This window comes from Schistocerca serialis, chromosome 7 (assembly GCF_023864345.2).
Source record: "Schistocerca serialis cubense isolate TAMUIC-IGC-003099 chromosome 7, iqSchSeri2.2, whole genome shotgun sequence".
NCBI lineage: Eukaryota > Metazoa > Arthropoda > Insecta > Orthoptera > Acrididae > Schistocerca > Schistocerca serialis.
Window position 1 is genome coordinate 591,995,283 of NC_064644.1, and position 22,130 is coordinate 592,017,412.

The following is a 22,130-nucleotide window of genomic DNA, read 5'->3' on the forward strand; positions in this document are numbered from 1 at the left end:
GTAAGTAGGATTATGAACTGTAGGCTTATTCATTGAATATATCTGATTTAACTAACTGTGTAATTTTTATGTTTAGTAGACAATCACCTCTGTATGACGTATTGGCATGGCTGGCAAATTATTGTAATATTGAGATTTAGATTATGAGTCCGCACCTACCGCAGCAGTCTTTGGAAACGATTTAATTACGAAGTCCGATTATTCAGTTTTATTTCACGGTCAACTACGAGTAACATTGCCTTTACGAAAAAAGCCATTGTCAAGCGTCTGATAACGAATAATCAAACGTCCACGTTCCAGATAAGCGAACACAATTGCAATCACAATCACCATCATACAGATAGAATAATTAACATATTTAGAAAAAAACAATACATTTTTTATTTATTTATTTTATAAGTGCTATCTGGTGCTGATCCGTGGCGTAAGTGTCGGGAATCAAAGTGTGCCCTTAGTAGTGATCAGTCTAAAGACATCGCTGTCCGCCGGCCACAGCCCCATGATACTCTCGCTGTAGCTCTAACGGGATTGCAGGATTCTTCACATCTGGTAATGTATGTTGGATATGAGGAGCCCATCTTAGCCTATCTTCGATAATCATTCCAAGACACTGAGCAGTTTTCGCAACTGGAAAAGTATGTTGTACCAGTTACATCGTCTGGGGAAATGGAATCCTATGGCGAGTAAAGATCATATGAGCAGACATTCTATCATAGATTTAGATCCACATTCTGTACACCACTCACACAAATAGGGCACTTGTTGGAACAGGTTGAAGTACAAGATGGAAAAATATGTGGGCCGTCGTATGAATTGACATCACACAGCGATATGTAACAGTAATGGCAGAGTTTATAGAAATTGCAGCCTACATACCATATAGATGCATTAAGTATTTCCAAACATTATTTGACTGCTGAAACAACACGTCATACATACTGAATATTTTGGTCGCGTTCGGCAGAATTCGGTCGCGCTGGGTAATGGTCAATATTTTCGAGTCGTGTAGCTCGTGTAGGTTGTTTCCGTCACCTGTCAGACACCTTCTGTCGTGAACCAGTCGTCTGTAGCAATTAAAAAGTGTTTTCTGAAGTGTAATCACCATTAGTGCTGTTCTGAATCGCAATTACGGTAGTGCTGCCTATTGTTGTGGGGATGTTTTCTCGACTAAGTGCCTCTCAAAACAAAGTGGAAATCAAACGTAAACGTGTTACGCTTACGATACAACAGAAGCTTGACATTATTAGTCGGACTGAGAAACGTGAGAATAAAAAATAGTTATGGAAGAATATAAAATAGGTTTTTCAACATACTATGATATTTATAAAAAATGATCAGCTTCATAAGTTTGCTTCACAGACACTTTCAGTAAAAGACATCGAATCACGAAAAGTTTTGAAAAAACCCAAACTAAATCAGTTGGATGAAATTTTGTACAAATGATTCTTGCCAAAAGCTCTCAAGGGAAACTTGTAACTGGGCCTATGATTATCGTGATAAATTGGTATTGTCAGAAGGCGAATGTATTTCTTCTTTCGGTTGGCTCTACCGATTCAATACTCGTCATGGAATTCGGAAGCTTGATGTAGGTGGCAATCTACGATCGACAGGTCCAAATGCACCGAAACAATACAAAGAAACACCATAACGTAGCTGCTAGTCAGATCTACAATGCCGATGAAAAAATCCTAGTTTGGCGTTGATTGCCTAGTTCAGTTTTGTAGCTAAGGATGAAAAGTGCGCCAATGCTTTCCTTTTTTTTAAAAAAAAAAAAAAAAGCAAGGAGTGCTAACAGTTTTGCTGTGTTCAAATGCTTCAGGTGACCACATGTTGACTCTTCGAGTTTTTGGCAAGTACAAAGAGCCAAGAGCTATTAAAGGCATTTAAAATTATCCTGAAATATATGGAGCACATTTCAATCACTGAATTACTTCGGAATAGTTTAAGAAACGTACATTCCATTCCTGTGGTAGACAGTTCAAAAATTGGGTTTACCTCAACAGGGCAGGGCTGTACTGTTGCTAGGTAACCGTACAACGTCCCCTCCAGCATCTGAATACATGTCAGGAATATATTAGCCACTTATTACCTTCCAGCAAACGAAAACTCACTGATTCTGCCAGTGGATCAGGAAGTGGTTCAAAATTTCATATGTTTTTTACAGAGCATATTTTTTTCTAGAGCATATGAATCCAGACTGTTCAATGATGCATTTTCAAAACAACTGAACATTAAAAATGCTAGTTTTGATCTGCTTTGGTTCAAATGGTTCAAACGGCTCTGAGCACTATGCGACTTAACTTCTGAGGTCATCAGTCGCCTAGAACTTAGAACTAATTAAACCTAACCAACCTAAGGACAGCACACACATCCATGCCCGAGGCAGGATTCGAACCTGCGACCGTAGCGGTCGCTTGGCTCCAGACTGTAGCGCCTAGAACCGCACGGCCACCCCGGCCGGCGATCTGCTTTGGTGTGGAATAAAGTTAAGTCTACTAAACATCGTAAGTTTTGGCGTAAACTGTATCCCAGAGCCTGCAAAGAGGAAACAGATTCCGCTGTTCCAGTCGAAAATGATGCTGTGTTAAACTGCTAGATGCTGCACAAAATGAAATTAAAAATTCGCTGCGGGATTTGTGTATAGACACTGACAATAAAGAACCTGAACACGAAGAAATATCAGACGAACTGACAACAGAAAGTGAGACAGGAGCTTAACTAGAACTTCAACCAGCAGGTATGTAATCCGATGAGGAAGAAGAGGCTGATGCAACAAGCGCAACAGCTCGACCTTCCTGGAATGAAGCGGCGGCCGTTTATACGATTTGCTGAAAGCAGAAAATCATATAATACTATAGAACTTGTAAATTTGTGTACTGTATGGAACGAATTTTTGGAGAAAAAATCAAATACAAAAAAACAAATGGACTTAAGGTCTTGTTTCAAGTGAATGAAATATAGAAATACGGTGTGTACCGAAGTAGACTACATAACGTACACAGACAGTACTGTACGATGGTATAACACTGTACTGTCCTGAACATAATCCTGAACATAACGTAACGTCTTAAAATAAAGTTACTGAATGTATACAATAAAGTTTTTTCACTTGTTCTCTAAAATGTTGTTTTATATAGAAGAATACATTTTTTTTATCAGTTTAACGAAAGCCGAGGTCACAGGCCCGTCGGCGGTCGCCAGTTGCTTACCTTGCGTTTCACACGCCTTACACTTCTATACGGAATGGAAATACGTGCACATCGTACATAGTGCTAATAGAAAACGTAATGTATTCTGTAATCCACTCCTAGTATACATTAAAATCTGTGTATGTACACTACTGGCCTATAAAATTGCTACGGCACGAAGATTACGTGCTACAGACGCGAAATTTAATCGACAGGAAGAAGATGCTGTGATATGCAAATGATTAGCTTTTCAGAGCATTCACACAAGGCTGGCGCCTGTGGCGACACCTACAACGTGCTGACATGAGGAAAGTTTCCAACCGATTTCTCAAACACAAACAGCAGTTGACCGGCGTTGCCTGGTGAAACGTTGTTGTGATGCCTCATGTAAGGAGGAGAAATGCGTACCATCCCGTTTACAACTTTCATAAAGGTCCGTTTGTAGCCTATAGCGATTGCGGTTTATCGTATCGCGACATTGCTGCTCGCGTTGGTCGAGATCCAATGACTGTTAGCAGAATATGGAATCGGTGAGTTCAGGAGAGTAATATGGAACGCCGTGCTGGATCCCAATGGCCTCGTATCACTATCAGTCGAGACGACAGCCGTCTGATCCGCTTGGCTGTAACGAATCGTGCAGCCACTTCTCGATCCCTGAGTTAACAGATGGGGACGTCTGCAAGACAACAACCATCTGGACGAACAGTTCGACGACGTTTGCAGCAGCATGGACTATCAGCTCGGAGACCACGGCTGCGGTTACCCTTGACGCTGCATCACAGACAGGAGCGCCTGCGATGGTGTACTCAACGAGGAACCTGGGTGCATGAATGGCAAAACGTCATTTTTTCGGATGAATCCAGGTTCTGTTTACAGCATCATGATGGTCACATCCATGTTTGGCGGCATCGCGGTCAATGCACATTGGAAGCGTGTATTCGCCATCGCCATACTGGCGAATCACCCGTCGTGATGGTATGGGGTGCCATTGGTTACACGTCTCGGTCATCTCTTGTTCGCATTGACGGCACTTTGAACAGTGGACGCTACATTTCAGATGTGTTACGACCCGTGTCTCTACCCTTCATTCGATCCCTGCGAAACCTTACATTTCAGCAGGATAATGCACGACCGCATGTTGCAGGTTCTGTACGGGCGTTTCTGGATACAGAAAATGTTCGACTGCTGCCCTGGCCAGCACATTCTCCAGGATCTCTCACTAACTGAAAACGTCTGGTCAATGGTGGCCGAGCAACTGGCTGGTCACAATACGACAGTCACTACTCTTGATGAACTGTGGTATCGTGTTGAAGCTGCTTGGGCAGCTGTACCTGTACACGCCATCCAAGCACTGTTTGACTCAATGTCCAGGCGTATCAAGGCCGTTATTACGACCAGAAGTGGTTGTTCTGGATACTGATTTCTCAGGGTCTATGCACCCAAATTGCGTGAAAATGTAATCTCATGTCAGTTCTAGTATAATATATTTGTCCAATGAATACCCGTTTATCATCTGTATTTCTTCTTGGTGTAGCAATTTTAATGGCCAGTAGTGTAGATTAAATAGCCCTAAACACTGAAGGACAAGTGGAATCACCGTATAGTGTACTAAGAGAACAACAGTACTTAGCGTCAGAGGATACAGATTTGACAGGGTTGATTAATATTTCATACTTCATCGAAGTATTCTGAGCAGTGCCCCCAGGTCATCAAAATGTGTCTATTTTAATGAAAATATAAGCAGTGAATATAGAAAGAAATGAGATAGAACGAATAGATGAGGACAATGTGGAAATTTCTTTAAAGGTAAATAATGAGCTGATCAAAGACAGTCTTAATGTATAAGCGACAGTCATATGAAAAGCGAACACTCGGCAGAATGGGACCCTGGAATGATTCCATTCAAAAGTAATCGCCACAAGCTTTAAGACGTTTATCCCACTGGGAAACGATGTGATCAGTTTTTCTTCCGCAGTACGCCGTGGGCCGCTGACGGATCCACAACTGCACTCACACTTGCACCTCCTCGCCCTACTGAAACGGACGGCCACGCATCTCTTTCTTTAGGTCGCCAGAAATTTGAAAATTACATGGAGAAAGATCCGGGATGTACGGAGGATGTTACAGTGTTTCCACACCAAATTGTCCTCGTCCGATTGGCAGAGTAAGTGTGAACGTTACCGCACAACAAGGTAATTCCGTCTGACAGCATTCGGGGGCGTTTTGATATTCTGGCGCGTCGCAGATTCTGCATAGTGTCGTCACTGATTGTGGTCCACCGCTCGAATAGCTCGAGGAGCAGAGATTCTGCAGTCGACCAAGGAGCTCATCATTACCTTACCTCTCCTTTCTTTGGTCGGACATGCGTGGGATGTTTCCATTGCTGGCGTTTTCGTTTGCCCTTTGGCTGTCGGAATGCTGTCGGGCGGGCGCCCGACACTGCCAATCGGACGAAGACTACGCTCCAGCGATTTGGTCGGGAAACACCGCAACGTCCTGAGTAAAGCCCGGATCTTCCGCCGTGTGATTTTCACACCTTTGGCGAGCTGAAGAATGACATGCATGTACGTCGGTTTCAGTGAGATGAGGAAGTGCAAGAATGAGTGCGTTTGTGGTTCCGTCAGCGGCGGACGGCGTACTACGCAATAGAAATTGATAGCATCGTTTCCCAATCTGATAAACGTCTTAAAGCGTGTGGTGATTACTTTTGAATGGAACATTCCAGGGTGCCATTGTTGCGGTGTTAGGTTTTCATTTGACTGTCTCTGATAGCGGACATCTTTAATAACTTTCTTGTATTGATAGCGAGTAGTACACAATTAAGACCTGAATATCACCTTATTAGATAATCTACGCATTCTAAGGAAAGCATTCCAAAACAAGATTGGTAAAATTGCCAACATAATGAAGGTGCCATGCAAAAACGTCAAACTGGCTTGAAGTCCATTGTGGGAATGAAACTGCAAATAATTTAAATCCATAAAGTAGACGGGAGTAACACCATGTACGAGGTTTATTCGGAAAGTAAGGTCTGAATGGTAGCAAAACGGAAACCACCGAGAAAATCAAAAATGTTTTATTTGCAACAGTTATCTACAACTGCCAGCTACTTATCTATACAGTTGCTACTGCGATTTAGACATTTGTCCTAGCTTTGTACCAACTTTCCAACACCCTCGTCATAGAAGAAAACCGCCTGTGCTTTCTGCCAATTCCCTACGCTGGTCTACAGCTCGATGTCTGTGCCAGAACTTTGTGGTTCATGTGAGCAGAGATGAAACTGAGGGAGAGTCAATTATGGGCTCTGTTTTGAGTGATCAAACTCTTCCCGTGGAGAATGCTTGAGGAACACCTTCATTGCCCCTTCAGAGTGCGGCCGACAACATTGTCATGCAGAAGGAAACGTATGGCAGTTGTGTCATGTGGGCTGCATGACATCAGGCGAAATTTCACATCAGGCCCTCATACTTGGCAGCCCCTTATACTTGGCGGGAGACACTGTTGTTATAAGCATCTTGATGTGCTCACTGTGCGCTCAGAACTGAAAAGAGTGACGTGACACGATCGACGAGCATACTAGAGACACTGTCCAACACACCTATGCAAAGCATCATCGGATTTTCACTGTGGTTTCCATTTCGCACACAATCGGATCTCATTTTCCTAGTAGCACTCGTTTATTCTGTATATAAGAAAAAATCATGCATCGCATTTCTCATTCAGAAATCGCATTTTAATATTGTTTGTTGGTGAGAGGATCGGGTTACACCTCGTGTAACAGAGAGAAAAGTCAACTATTACGATTTAGAATTCCACAGTGGCAGAATCGTGACCTATCGGCTTACCATTCTGCAATACTGTATCTGGTAGTGTTTGTGACGCAACAGATGCAGGCATGGAACTGATGGTCTCAGGAGGGCCACGCTCGACGCCATGCTGGTTCTCAGCAGTCCCACACGAGTAGTGCCCGAAAGGACAGCGGAGGGATATAGCTCACAGTGCCGTGTGGGTCTTTACAGCCATGTCACACGCCTTGAGTCAGGAAACTTTTGCAGAAAAATCAGAGATCCACACACCCAGCGCGACTGTTGTGTGCAGAACCGTGGGCTGCCACATGGCCACCACAGCAGCAGCTTCCTTCGATGCAGCACCGGAGACAGCCGCACTGCTGTGCTGAGCTGGACGGCACCAGACATGCGAGTGGCAGCACGTCTTGTGTTCACATGTGTCCCGGTTCTGCGTAATGCTGGAGGCTCTGAGGAAGACGAATTTTTGCACGTTTCATTCAGCAGCGTCATACTGCCCTAGTCCCTGACACGATGATACGACGAGCCACTGGATGTACAACACGACCACGTCTGTTTTGTGCAGCTTGTAATTCGGACAGCAGCCATTAAATTTCTGACTTGCGAAGTACGGCAAGTGGAAGAAAATGGCTCAAATGGCTCTGAGCATGGGACTTAACAGCTGAGATCATCAATCCCCTAGAACTTAGAACTTAGAACTAACTAACCTAAGGACATCACACACATCCATACCCGAGGCAGGATTCGAACCTGCGACCGTAGCGATCTCGCGGTTCCAGACTGACGCGCCTAGAACCGCACGGCCACACTGGTCGGCCAAGTGGAAGAGAGCGAGTATAGATAGATAGCGAGAGTGATTTAGGTGAGTATGATAAACCTCTTTCCTCGAAAATTTCCTCTTTTATATTTGCTCTGTGCTACGACAGATGACGTATCACTGATCTCATTTTCACTAGGACTGGAGACACGCGCGGCGGGCGGTGGTTCTCGCTTCCACCGAACTGAGTGGAATACATAAGTTCTGAATAATGTTCACCAACCTGCAGTCTTCTATAGTTGTTTCCTCCTGCGCAGAAAAAGCTCGTAGTTCGTGAGTCCGTCATCGTCAAGCTGTAATAAACTGTTAGAGAGGAATCGGTATCGCAAAGGTAACGAAATTTTGAATTGATTTGTCTAAATGGAATACCACTCGTTTTTTTCTCTTTTTTTCTTTTTTTTTTACAAGCAGAATACGCGAAACTGCACAATTATAGACCAGTTTACGCGAATCACAAATAATTTCCAATTTTAACTCTTACACAAAGTACTATAAAATTACTTGTCAATTACTTGTCCAAAAAACCAGATACTTCTAATTAAGGTTTTAAGCAATACGGACTGGTACAGACAACATGTCTGTCCTCCGAGGGTGCCGATCCACTTGTGGTTTTACAGCCGAACCACTTCGCCCGCCATCCAAGTTAGGCGCGATCTTATGATTTCCGACGTGCTTCGTCTGCCTTTTCCATTAGCAATTGTTCATTATTCCGCTAGTAATCAATACTTTCGAAGTAATGGAACGATAGCTGGTGTTGGGGATGCTTTTATATGAAAGGCAAGTAAATTCACCGTTTAGATTCTCTAATATTAGTGACAGAAGTTTATCATTTTGGCGCGCTATTTGCGAACAAAGCAGTCAATCGCGGAGGAGGACCGCAGTTTAGGCGCTCTTTCTTACGTTACACGTACTGGATAAACCATATATCACTGGTACCCCACACCGCATTAATTCCTTTCCCCACCGCTGCATTCTCAGCTGCTCTAAGAAGAGCGTCTTGTAGCTGAATATGATGACTGTAAAGCCAGAAATATTACACAAGTCCAGTGCGTGTGCTTTATCTTAGAGGTTTCGTGACGTTACCTTTTAACAAAATAACGCAATATCCTGACCCACCTCTCTACACAGAACGTTGGACCTTTGGTCTGCACAGCGCGCTCACTGACGTCTGCTCATGGGTTGCCGACAGACTGGCACTCCAGCACTCGCCAGCCGCTACGACCGACGAATTTTGGAATAGAGCTGAACCAGCGTTCAGTCTCTTGCCCATGTATCTCTCACCCGAGATCATCTGGGCTCGATGGACAGCCAGGTTAGAGCGATTATTGCTGCCAGAGCTGACAGCTCCATGTAAACAATTTCGCTTCCTGTGTACCCCCAGATCACCCGCAAATTTAATCATGTTTTCTTCCCAGTACAATGTACGTGCACAGTAACTAACATTTTGTTATTTTCTGTGCTTCCTGGTGCTGCAATTTTAATACCTAGTACTTTAATTAAAGAGGCCGAGCAACAAAGCTCAACGACGGGCTCGAAATACTTACTTCTGGATTGGAGTATGGTGCAGAAATGTCACTCAAGTCTAAACAAAAAAAAAGAAAGAAAAAAAAAGTAGTTGACCCAGAAACGGTGAGCTATTTACATAGTAGAACAGTTCATGGTGAGATGACACTCCATGAATTACAGCGTCTGTAAAGGAACTTCTGGTAGAACATAGACTACTTCATAATAGGCGTACAAACAAAGTATAAGGCTAGAATAAATCCGTTACAGAGGCCGCACATTTTATATCTTCTGTTATGTCGCGGTAGAATTACTTTAAATATTGTTACAAATTAATAGAGCGTAGGTTTAAAATGTTTCCATTACATCACATGCGAGCAAAACGTGGGCAAATGTGAAGAAAAGGGGGAAAAGAAGAACCAAAGGAATTGGTGCATGGGCGGCGTCTGTCCCTGGAACGCGGTACAGATGCCGACTTTTGTCGGGAGAAACGCCACCCGTAAAATAATAACAAAATCAAATTTAAACTGATTTCTTCAACTTTAATATAACTGATCATTATAACATACAACACAATAATATGCATACAACTGAGCAGTAACATGAACTGATTTACAGCGTACGAGGTACGAGGTACACATTTACATAGATTCTTTCTTTATACTTAGTTCTCTAGCGTCCTCCCTACCACAATCTACACACATGTCTACACATGTAGAGCGTGATTCACGAAGCCACTGGCTTCAGCTCACATTTTGGATCCAGTCACCTTTTTTGTGGATAGGAAATAATTTTCCCAACATTCACAGCAGCATCTGGTTTCTGAATTTAATGGGTTCTTTCCAGTTCTTGCAATGACCGTCGTAGCTGATCGTGTCCTGACCTGCGCAGTGACGGATTTTCATACTTCAGTGTTTGTAGCTGACGTCAGTAAATTCTTTGGGTTAAGCTGTGGTGTATATCAGGTCTGATCTTACAGCGTTTCACTGCGTGGTGTTGTGAGGCTACTCAGTTGACACCTAAGTCTTGGGAGAGTGCACGGAATTTTGTTGATTATAGTTGTGCGAACAGTTTCGTTCGTAAAATTTGCTGGGGTGAGTCCCGCGTGAGCCTGATTTAATTGAGGGATTGCTTTGTTAGGTGCTGAGTTTTGTGGAATCGGTGTGACCGATATCCCGTCTGCATTGTATGTTGAGTGGTCGCCCAGAGGTAATTGGGTTGCTTGTCGTTTTTATTGAGGTGGTTTGGGTATTGTGCGTGTGTGTATATCGAGAAAGGAAAGCCTCGAACTCGTGTTGGTAGTTGTATTTTCAAGACCACTAGCTTGCAGCAGACAGCGAATTGGCTCATAGAACGACGAACTGTTTCACTATACGGTGATGGTGTGTACGTATCACTGAGTAGACAAGCGATAGTAAATTGAAGGAACCATTTAACGAGCTACACGTAGCTAAACCAGAACTTGATTCATCAAGGTGACGAGTGGCCGATTTAAATGTTAGGGAACTTGGCGGTTCGCGTGTGGTCAACGCCTGAAGAGGTCAAGATTTGCTTTTAAATTGTAACTTAAGGTTAGTTGAAAAGTGGTGGTGACATTTAGGATTTTTTTTTTATTATTACTTGTTTCCGTATTGTGGGGACTGATAATACACTCCTGGAAATGGAAAAAAGAACACATTGACACCGGTGTGTCAGACCCACCATACTTGCTCCGGACACTGCGAGAGGGCTGTACAAGCAATGATCACACGCACGGCCCAGCGGACACACCACGAACCGCGGTGTTGGCCGTCGAATGGCGCTAGCTGCGCAGCATTTGTGCACCGCCGCCGTCAGTGTCAGCCAGTTTGCCGTGGCATACGGAGCTCCATCGCAGTCTTTAACACTGGTAGCATGCCGCGACAGCGTGGACGTGAACCGTATGTGCAGTTGACGGACTTTGAGCGAGGGCGTATAGTGGGCATGCGGGAGGCCGGGTGGACGTACCGCCGAATTGCTCAACACGTGGGGCGTGAGGTCTCCACAGTACATCGATGTTGTCGCCAGTGGTCGGCGGAAGGTGCACGTGCCCGTCGACCTGGTACCGGACCGCAGCGACGCACGGATGCACGCCAAGACCGTAGGATCCTACGCAGTGCCGTAGGGGACCGCACCGCCACTTCCCAGCAAATTAGGGACACTGTTGCTCCTGGGGTATCGGCGAGGACCATTCGCAACCGTCTCCATGAAGCTGGGCTACGGTCCCGCACACTGTTAGGCCGTCTTCCGCTCACGCCCCAACATCGTGCAGCCCGCCTCCAGTGGTGTCGCGACAGGCGTGAATGGAGGGACTAATGGAGACGTGTCGTCTTCAACGATGAGAGTCGCTTCTGCCTTGGTGCCAATGATGGTCGTATGCGTGTTTGGCGCCGTGCAGGTGAGCGCCACAATCAGGACTGCATACGACCGAGGCACACAGGGCCAACACCCGGCATCATGGTGTGGGGAGCGATCTCCTACACTGGCCGTACACCACTGGTGATCGTCGAGGGGACACTGAATAGTGCACGGTACATCCAAACCGTCATCGAACCCATCGTTCTACCATTCCTAGACCGGCAAGGGAACTTGCAGTTCCAACAGGACAATGCACGTCCGCATGTATCCCGTGCCACCCAACGTGCTCTAGAAGGTGTAAGTCAACTACCCTGGCCAGCAAGATCTCCGGATCTGTCCCCCATTGAGCATGTTTGGGACTGGATGAAGCGTCGTCTCACGCGGTCTGCACGTCCAGCACGAACGCTGGTCCAACTGAGGCGCCAGGTGGAAATGGCATGGCAAGCCGTTCCACAGGACTACATCCAGCATCTCTACGATCGTCTCCATGGGAGAATAGCAGCCTGCATTGCTGCGAAAGGTGGATATACACTGTACTAGTGCCGACATTGTGCATGCTCTGTTGCCTGTGTCTATGTGCCTGTGGTTCTGTCAGTGTGATCATGTGATGTATCTGACCCCAGGAATGTGTCAATAATGTTTCCCCTTCCTGGGACAATGAATTCACGATGTTCTTATTTCAATTTCCAGGAGTGTATATTTGCTGGCACTCGTTCACTGGTGATAACCAACGTGTATTGAGATACCTAGAAGGAAAATAAATACAATTTTATTGGCGTTAAAGGGAACCTTCCAGACTATTTAATTGGTATCTAGTGTGAATATATCTATAGAAATTTCGGAAGTATATACGAGTGTAATTTAGAAATATTGATACAGTAGAGTCGATATCACGTATAATGTGGTGTTTTTTAAATGTGTTTGGTAAAAGGTTCTTGAACGAATGAAATTATAAATAAGCTACTGAAAGTAGATCTTCTTAATATTAAAGAAACGATTTCAATTAAGGGAAAAGGTTTTCTAAATGATGAATAAGTTTAACCGAAGTAATCGAATTATTTACGGAAAGGCCAAAGATTTTGCTACTAACAAAGATTCGTTATTCTGTGACGCATGCGAAGTCTCATCACTTACATATTATCGCTGCGTCGAGTTGGAAAAATATTTAAGGGAGAATTAAGAATGTTTTAATTCCTAACAGTAGCGATGGAAATGTCCATAAACAGAATAATCCTTTCAAGGCGGTAGACAGATTGATATTTTAGTACAAGTAATAAAATAGTTCCGAGTTTATGTCAGATAGTACGTACTGCGTTGTGAAAAGCTCGTTGCGAAAGATAACAATTGCTAGTTGGATGTCGCATTTATCATCACGCAAGATAATTAGGTACTTAAATTAAAGTAATTTGTTGCTCTGACGAGATCAGTATCGTAGACAACGATAGACCCATTTATTCACTACTGCTTAACTTCAGTAATAATTGGCATGTGAATATTGTTAAGTGATTATTCGCAGTTCTGTCGTGGCTTGGTACGATTTCGGCGTCGTGTCTAGGCGGGGTGTTGTTCCCCTTATTTGGCAGACGAGCTGTTTGCATGGTCAGTGGTTGAGGTGGCTGCAATATTAATTGTACTGAGGCTGATTTCGTGTCCGATTAGTTCATTGCCAGTGTGATTGCGGCGCGGGCTAGATGCTTGTCGTCATCAGAGGCTCCTCTCCAACTGGAATCTTCTGCAATTAGATAGCGTTCTGCAGTCTTAACATCTAGTTAAAAATAAGAAACTGTGCCTAATTAAAGGTGTGGTGGTCGACTGGTGGGCTAAGTACTTTGCGCAACAGGATACTCTGCAATAACGGCACAGAGACGTTGGTACAGTACGATCCCTTGTCGTTGTCAATCGACCTTGGGTACTGCCAGTCACGGACCAGTACATTCTCTCCTGTCTTAGGTACGTCCGGAAACTAGGTTGTTATCAAAACAAGCGTTTCTAGCTGCCACTCATCATTCACATAATGCGACGTCAAAGTCAAAACATTTCTCTTCTTGTAGTTATCAGACCACAGATCAGCGTCTAAAGCGCACATTTTGGTCTTTAAGGCACATATTATCTTTGGCACCACTGTCAGCCGTATTTTTTCTGCCTTTTCTTTAATATGCCGCGATACAGTGGTAGGGTGCGCAAGAACATCTTCTACACTGACTTTGCCGTAAGTGGCGCCAACATTGATGAGCTCTTGCGAATAATTCTTGAAGCTAATCTTACTGCAAGTATTTAGCGGTAGCAAATCTATTCCAGTCATATCGACCAACCTATCAACAACAACGTTCTTTATGCTACTTGGTACAGCAAGTGGCCGGTGGACTTCTGCTCCGCAGTTACTTTTGCAGTGCCGAATCATACTTGTTGTGCTTAATTGGTACGAAAGTATGGTATCACATGTGGTACATTGCACGAAACCAGCAGAAGCCTGCGCGACAGGATCCACTACAAGTGCAAACGATTTCCAAGCTTCACTTTTCGTCTCCTCTTCCGACTTGTCTTTCTTCTTCATGACTAATGAACCGCTCCTAATTCTCTCCATAACACTTCTCTTCGTTTCATGAATGGAACGTTTACGACCTATACTTGGTTTATCCGTAACGCTGTCTGCGCTGCTCAAAGCCAGGTCATCAACTGCGTTTACACACGGTTTCTATTGCGATTCGGCACTGTAGAGCGCGCGGCGGCTGTACTGTCACCGGCCGAGATTGCGAGTACGCTCGAGCGCCCGGCAGTGCTCGACAGTCCAACCGATAACCGAGAGGTGGAGGACAACCGGCCACATGGTGCATTAGGCGGCCACAGCCGTATCGCAGTTTGGGTCTTTCTCAGCCGTCGAGCAGCGGCACGAAATGGGAAATGCTCGAGCGGTTGTTTTCATCGAGATGCAGAGCTCTACTAGAGACACCACACACTCTTATCGTACTCCAAGGCTAATATGGCGAAGAGTAGGCTTACGATCTACTACAGTCACGCTTATGACTTCTTCTATACTAAGAACGCCTGATTGCAGCATGTGAAACCAACTTAATATACAATATATGAACATAAGGAAAAATTTTGTCGGAAGGAAACGTGTACTCACCGCCGCATAACGGCTACAGTTTGCGTAATATACCAGCAACTTGCATCATATCCGCATACAGTGGTTATTACAAAGAAACTAATACAGCATGCACAATGCTATCTATTGGTCGCGATAGGAACCTATATTTACATCCTGCGCAGCATCTCTGCGGAGCGGAATCTGTGTCGAATTTACGCTGTATGTAGCGAGATGCTAAATAACACTCGTTTGGCTGCATGAAGCCTCAGAGAGTACATTATGAGAGGTTTACTGAAATGCCTCCAATATAACTCAAAGAAATTCACATCATTTGAGAAGGCTGTCAAAGGCACCATAGTTAGTGGCCTGTCACTTACGGACAACACTGAAATTGAATTGACACTGGCAAAGGAAAAGAAGAAATGAATACTTCGTTCCAAACGTACCTTTACAATGTGGGGTAATGGATATACCATAGATAACGCAGACCGCGCACAGACCAGTCTCTGCCACGACGTTTGTAACCAACATGTAAGCCACGTGACTCGGGGCAGCACGCTAAACTCGTCGCAGCAAGCTGACACTCTGTCATTACGCGCTATACGAAGTTCAGCTAACAGTTTTTTTTTCATTTATTCCTGAAATAAAGCATTAATTGTAACAAAAGAAGACTTGTCACATTGTTGTTATAGATCATGTACCAGTACAGGTAATTAATTTTTCCATAATACCTAATATTAATGTGACGGTTATCGTTATTACACGTGGCCATTTGAAAATTGTTGACAGTTATTTTCACAAACGTCATATTTATATTTATTTGGTGAATCCCTGTTTTGTTGCACTGTCAAACTTAATTCGCCGCTTCCTCGGGTGTAGAGGACGAACTACGGCAGGCAGCATTAGTTGTCTGTCGATTCTTCAACAACGCATATTTGTTTTCTTCTTATTAAGCTTACATAACAAATGAAATCCGTTGATATCCATAATGTCCGTGTTTCCCATTGTAAGCGTTTGTATTTTATAACTTTTGCTTAATCCAGTACAGATACCAAAACAATTGACATATTGCAGTATAGTAGAAAGTATAGTAGGCTAGAGATTTCCTGTGGTGTGTTAGATACAAACTTTCTGTCATTTTAAAACGTTAGTCTTTCACCGAGTTTTTTATCTAAGGATGAACATACATCCTAACTTCCAATATATCTCAGCAAGCATTTTGAAGTAGTTCTCTCTCACAAGTGAGGTTTCCATCAGTTTCCTAATCTGCAGGATACAACACAAGACTTATCTCAATATACGTGAAAGTCTTTACTTCTAGTATGGCTCTGAGCACTATGGGACTTAACATCTATGGTCATCAGTCCCCTAGAACTTAGAACTACTTAAACCTAACTAACCTAAGGACACCACACAACACCCAGCCATCACGAGGCAGAGAAAATCCCTGACCCCGCCGGGAATCGAACCCGGGAACCCGGGCGTGGGAAGCGAGAACGCTACCGCACGACCACGAGATGCGGGCTTACTTCTAGTATAAAGCACAACATTTTATCTATAACAAAAGTATCATAAATTGTGCGCTATAATTGCGTAATGACATACTCAGCTTCCTTCCCCGAGTTGCGTGACTTAGATTTGTTTCAGTAAAATGACGCCATGTGCAGCCTATATTATGGGGATACTGGAGTACACACAGAGCTTAATTTTCGCTCCACTGCAAAGATGAGTGATACAGATGTGTCAGTATCTTTGTGAAACAGCAGAAATCACTAAACTTGAACAAGACCCCAGCGTCTGACGCAGTCCCTATGACATCCAGTGTAGAATTTGCAGCTGAATGAGGCTCCTTCTTCACGGTAATATGCCATAGAACCCTCAAATATGACTCTGTGTTCAGCGGTGAGAGGGAAAACTCTGCTTACATCCATCTATAAGAAGGATACGTGGGGTGTTCACGAAACTACGCGCCGTCGCCATTGACATCCACCTGTTGCGGAACATTAGAACATGTTCTGAGCTCAGCCGCAATGAGATACCTCGAACAGAATGACTTCCTCCTTGAGAACCAGGATCCACTCCGCAAAAGTCGGCCATGCACGTGACGTTCTGAAAGTTATGGGTCAAGGCATACAAGTGGATACGGTTTTCTGGACTTCCGAAAAGCTTTCACGTCGGTTATCTATACAGGGCTATTACAAATGATTGAAGCCATTTCATAAATTCACTGTAGCTCCATTCATTGACATATGGTCACGACACACTACAGATACGTAGAAAAACTCATAAAGTTTTGTTCGGCTGAAGCCGCACTCCAGGTTTCTGCCGCCAGAGCGCTCGAGAGCGCAGTGAGACAAAATGGCGACAGGAGCCGAGAAAGCGTATGTCGTGCTTGAAATGCACTCACATCAGTCAGTCATAACAGTGCAACGACACTTCAGGACGAACAGCTAACTCCATTCGGCGATGGTATGCGCAGTTTAAAGCTTCTGGATGCCTCTGTAAGGGGAAATCAACGGGTCGGCCTGCAGTGAGCGAAGAAACGGTTGAACGCGTGCGGGCAATTTTCACGCGTAGCCCGCGGAAGTCGACGAATAAAGCAAGCAGGGAGCTAAACGTACCACAGCCGACGGTTTGGAAAATCTTATGGAAAAGGCTGAAGCAGAAGCCTTACACCGTTTACAATTGCTACAAGCCCTGACACCCGATGACAGAGTCAAACGCTTTGAATTTTCGGCGCGGTTGCAACAGCTCATGGAAGAGGATGCGTTCAGTGCCAAACTTGTTTTCAGTGATGAAGCAACATTTTTTCTTAATGGTGAAGTGAACAGACACAATGTGCGAATCTGGGCGGTAGAGAATCCTCACGCATTCGTGCAGCAAATTCGCAATTCACCAAAAGTTAACGTGTTTTGTGCAATCTCACGGTTTAAAGTTTACGGCCCCTTTTCCTTCTGCGAAAAAAAACGTTACAGGGCACGTGTATCTGGACATGCTGGAAAATTGGCTCATGCCACAACTGGAGACCGACAGCGCCGACTTCATCTTTCAACAGGATGGTGCTCCACCGCACTTCCATCATGATGTTCGGCATTTCTTAAACAGGAGATTGGAAAACCAATGGATCGGTCGTGGTGGAGATCATGATCAGCAATTCATGTCATGGCCTCCAAGCTCTCCCGACTTAACCCCATGCGATTTCTTTCTGTAGGGGTTATGTGAAAGATTTAGTGTTTAAACCTCCTCTACCAAGAAACGCACCAGAACTGCGAGCTCGCATCAACGATGCTTTCGAACTCATTGATGGGGACATGCTGCGCCAAGTGTGGCAGGAACTTGATTATCGGCTTGATGTCTGCCGAATCACTATAGGGGCACATATCGAACATTTGTGAATGCCTAAAAAAACTTTTGGAGTTTTTGTTTGTGTGTGCAAAGCATTGTGAAAATATCTCAAATAATAAAGTTATTGTAGAGCTGTGAAATCGCTTCAATCATTTGTAATAACCCTGTATTTATTAACGAATGTACGATGGTAAGGGATATCAAATGAAATTTGTGATTAGACTGAGGAGTTCTCTCTGAAACGAAAGCAACATGAAGTCTTGGGAGGAGAGTCACTGGTGTGGTGTCACCGCCAGACACCACACTTGCTAGGTGGTAGCTTAAATCGGCCGCGGTCCATTTAGTACATGTCGGACCCGCGTGTCGCCACTGTGTAATCGCAGACCTAGCGCCACCACAAGGCAGGTCTCGTGATACGAACAAGCACTCGCCCCAGTTGGACGGACGACCTAACTAGCGACTAGACGTACGAAGCCTTTCACTCTCATTAGCCGAGAGACAGAATAGCCTTCAGCTAAGTTAATGGCTACGAACTAGCAAGGCGCCATTAGCCCTACAGTGATTGCAATTAAAGTCTCCTGTGTATAGTCAAGAGCGATGTACCACAATGATTGATTAAAGATAAGTATTAATCCAGCTACGTACTTTTCTTCATAGCATTAATTACGTAGCCTGTTCCAGTACTTGACGCCCGTCGGCGTGTGTGTGTACGCGTGCCTTTCTTTCGGCTACCCGTCACTGTGGACTGGCTGCCTTGTCAGTCCACTTCATTGGCGACGAGTTAAAGTATTCTTTCTGATTGCTTACATTTACTTGTGTCATGGCTTCGCCAGATGTACTGTCCGAATTTTATCGCTTGCAGAATCAGCAGACGCAGGCGTTATTGGATGCCCTTGGACAGCTCGTCCAGGGTCAACGTGCCATTCAAACCGATGCGGCCGCCGCCGCTTCACCGGTACCGCAGCCACAACCTGCCGTTGCACCACCTTTTAGGCACTACGACCCGAACCATGAGACTTGGCGGGAATGGTCCCGCCAGTTTGCCTTCCACCTCGCCGCATACAGAATTAAAGGTAATGAGCGGCAGCCGTTTTTGCTTTCTTGTGTCGGGGTGTCCACCTACCGTGTGATAGTGAAGTTGTTTCCCCGACGCGACGTAGCAACTCTGTCCTACGAAGAAATTTTGTCTGCTTTAGATGCCTATTTCAAAGAAACAGTTAATGTAGTTGCAAAACGGTATACGTTTTTTCGTAGGAAACGTACGGCCGGTCAAACTAATAGGGAGTGGGTAGCAACATTGCAAGGACTTACTAGGGACTGTGCCTTTGACTGTGACTGTGGCCTTTCTTATTCAGATACAATGGTGCATGATGCAATTGCACAGAACGTTTCTGATGTTCGCATACGGGAGCAAATTTTGAAACTAGTTAATCCCTCCCTTCAACAAGTGATAGACATATTGGATAGACAGGACACACTTGAGTGTGCTCAGGAATCTTTTGAAACTTCGCCTGCTGTGTGTAACATTAACCGGCCTGCCGGGCGCGCTCGAGCTGCGCGGCCCGGTCAACTGCCCTCGCGCAAACAAACGCAGCTGCCGCCGCGCTTTAAACCAGGTGTGCCGCGCCAGCCCACAACTGCAGTGAAATCATGCCCGCGGTGTGCTACTAGACATTCGCGTGAACATTGCCCGTCACGCCAAGCTATTTGCTTTTTCTGTAATCGGAAAGGACATGTTCAAAGTGTTTGCCAGAAAAAGCTCCGATCAGACAATCACAATCATTCCCGGCCCTTTGCTTCGCGCCGGAATCAAACCAAGGACACTCAGGCTCGTGGACCTTCGCCCATGGACATTCATGTCGTTAATTCCACTTCGTCCAGTGCCACTCTTTCTAACAGTGACTGTGTTCGTCCCGCAAAAACTGTGCGTCGACGTCGCCGGAAATCACGTCAATTAGCAAGTGATTCTGTACAAGTGTCTATTCAAGTTGCACAAAACAGTCGCTCTTGTCGTCAGCAGGACAATAAACTTTTTGTAGATTTGGACTTTAATGGCAAGGTCATACCATTCCAGCTCGATACCGGAGCTGCCGTTTCATTGCTCAATCACGACACGTACAAACAACTGGGCAAACCTCCGTTGCGTTCCGCAAATGTTAAGCTAACCACATATTCAGGAGAGAAAATTCCTGTGTTAGGACAGTGCAGCCTTCTTGCAACATACAAGGGACAAACACAACTTGTGTCATTTTACGTTCTTCGTTCTTCTACTGCAGTGAACTTGTTTGGTTTAGATTTATTTCAGCTGTTTAACATGTCTATAGTAAATCAGGTCCTATCTGTGAATCAAACTGTGCCTTCAGACAGTGTTTCTCGTCTATGTGACGAATTTGCAGACATTTTTGCACCGGGCTTAGGTTGCGCTAAAAACTATGAAGCACCATTGGAACTGAAAGTAAACGCGCAACAGAAATGTGTCAGAGCGCGCAATGATCCTCACGCGTTGCGTCATGAGGTCGCACGAACATTCCACGATTTAGAATCACAAGGTATGAGTGAATGTGCGCAATGCCTCTTCTCTTTCAGCTCCGCTTCGTCGCTTACGCCGTAAAGGTGTTCCGTTTCTGGACGACGGAATGCGAACGCGCCTTTCGCCAGTTGAAATCGGCGTTGCTCTCTAATACTTGCCTCACGCCTTTCGATCCCCAGAAACCCCTTTTGTTGATGGTAGATGCATCGGATTTCGGGATCGGTGCTGTCCTTGCGCACAAAGTTGGCTCGCATGATCGCCCTATTGCCTTTGCGTCCAAATTGCTCTCGTCTGCGCAAAGAAATTATTCCCAGATAGAGAAAGAAGCTTTGGCTCTCGTGTTTGGTGTTACTAAGTTCCATGATTTCTTGTATGGTCGTCACTTTACCATCATCACAGACCACAAACCTTTGACATCGCTTTTTCATCCGACCAAGCCTGTACCTCCACGTACAGCGCAGAAATTCATTCTCTGGTCTATTTTCCTCTCGCAGTACCGCTACGATATCTTGTATCGGTCCACTGCTAAGCACGGAAACGCCGATGCGTTGTCCCGTTTGCCTGTTGCTGAGGATAAAGCATTCGATTCTTCCGAACTTGCTTGGATGTTCATTAATTCGGAAACCGATGAAGTGGTCGAATCGTTTCCGATTGATTTTCGTCGTGTAGCTACAGCCACAGCTTCTGACCCTGTCCTTGCTACTGTTTTGCGTTTTGTTGCTACGCACTGGCTTTTGTCAAAGTCTCGGATCGAGGATCCGTTGGTTCGCCGATTTTTTGCTCACAAGGAAAGACTTTTTGTTCGACGTGGTGTTTTGTTGTTGCGTTCTGATAATGATCAGTCCAGAGTCGTGGTCCCACGTTCGTTACAGTCCTCTGTTTTACGGCTTCTTCACAACGGATATTGGGGTATAGTGCGAACGAAACAACTTGCTCGTCAGCACTGTACTTGGTTCGGAATCGATGCTGCGTTTACGAATATGTGTTCTTCTTGCCCGGCGTGTGCCGAACACCAATCCGCACCGCCGCGGAAAGTCTTTGCATGGCCAAAAGCCACTTCCCCTTGGCAACGCTTGCACATTGATTTTGCTGGTCCATTCTGGAATGCTCGATGGTTGGTTCTGGTCGATGCCTTCAGTAATTTTCCTTTTGTTGTCCGGATGTCTTCCACGACGTCCTCCGCCACCATCCTAGCGTTGTCTGCTATCTTTTGCATAGAAGGTCTTCCGCAGACTATTGTTTCCGACAATGGCCCACAATTCATGTCCGCAGAATTTCAGTCATTCTGCCAGGCCAATGGTATTCAACATCTGACATCCGCGCCGTTTTCGCCTCAGTCAAACGGTGCCGCTGAACGATTGGTCCAGACTTTCAAGTCACAGATGTTGAAATTGAAAGAGTCGCATTCTCGGGAGGACGCATTGTTGCTCTTTTTGTCTTCGTATCGCTCTCAGCCCCGAGATGGTCGCTCGCCGGC